Source organism: Elephantulus edwardii, unplaced genomic scaffold, assembly GCF_000299155.1.
Source record: "Elephantulus edwardii isolate Elephantulus edwardi_28Jun2011 unplaced genomic scaffold, EleEdw1.0 scaffold00015, whole genome shotgun sequence".
Classification (NCBI taxonomy): Eukaryota; Metazoa; Chordata; class Mammalia; order Macroscelidea; family Macroscelididae; genus Elephantulus; species Elephantulus edwardii.
In genome coordinates this window covers 26,409,091-26,410,301 of record NW_006399765.1, presented here as the reverse complement: position 1 = coordinate 26,410,301, position 1,211 = coordinate 26,409,091, and positions in this window count along the sequence as shown.

Genomic DNA, 1,211 nt, shown 5'->3' with positions numbered 1-1,211 from the left:
CCGTCAAATCGGATCTGACTGGTACAGGAGGAGATTGCCCCTCCTTTTCCAGCAGAGCATCTGGGGGATTTGAACCACGTACCTCTGGGATTGCAGTGCAGCTCCTTGACACTAGGCCATCAGAGCTCCCTATAAATAAATCACTATCTTTTTTAAAAAAATTTACTTTGAATTCATTTTAATGAAAGTTTAGAGACTTTAGATTTCCATTCATTGATTGTTGCACTTTTCTTCCTGCCCATCCCTACCCCCCAATTAGCTTTTCTTTTTGAAAAGTAAAAGAAAAAATTCTTTCATTGAAATAAATATTTTTATAGGTGTTTGTACAATAGTTCTTTTACATTGTTTTGTTCATATACATTGGGTTTCATACAGTCATTTACATTGTGTTTCATCCAATCGTTCATATACACTGTATCCCATATAATTAATTACTAATGATCTATGCCTGTTATTACAGGGCACACCTGAATTTGAGGATAGTGGAACATAGCACAAGGTTTCAGTCTGTTGTTCACAGTATCGCTATAGGTTAAGGTTGTTTCGATGACACCTAAGGAAAGCACATAAGAAGAAAGAGCAGGTGGTAGTAGAAAGACAAAGAAAAGTGTATTATGAAATAGCGGCATAGACTCTTATGTGCTGGATGGCCAAGCAGAAGGTCAACAATTTGAATCCCCCAGAGCTGTTCCACGGCAGAAAGAGGAGCCTGCTCACTTCTGTTAAGATTTGCATACTCAGAAACCAGAGTGTTGTCATCAGTTGGAATCCATTTGACAGCATTGGTTTTGAGTCTGGGACACCGATGACTCCAAGGTTGGCAGGTAAGAGAAGTTGCTGGTTCAAGTTCAAAGACTCGAGTGAATGGAAGGAACAAAAAGCAAGCAACCTTTGCCAGACGTCCTTGTAGACTCTATGCTTGTATCCCTGTATACTCAGACCACACCCCAGTGAAAGGCCCCTTAACCGATTGGCTACTCAGAGTAGTTTCCATCAAGGGGGAGGTCACATTGCATCAGACTTCATCAGGGGAGTGATTACATCATAATGGCCAAACCAGAGAATGTAGGCAGCCAGGGTGACACCGTAACCATGACAACCTTCACCATCACTGTGACCAAGAGCTTCATTGAGCTGAGTAGAAACAAATGGAAACAGACTTAGTGGAGACCTCAGAGGGCGGCTCTCCCTCTTCTCCTCTCAACCCCTCT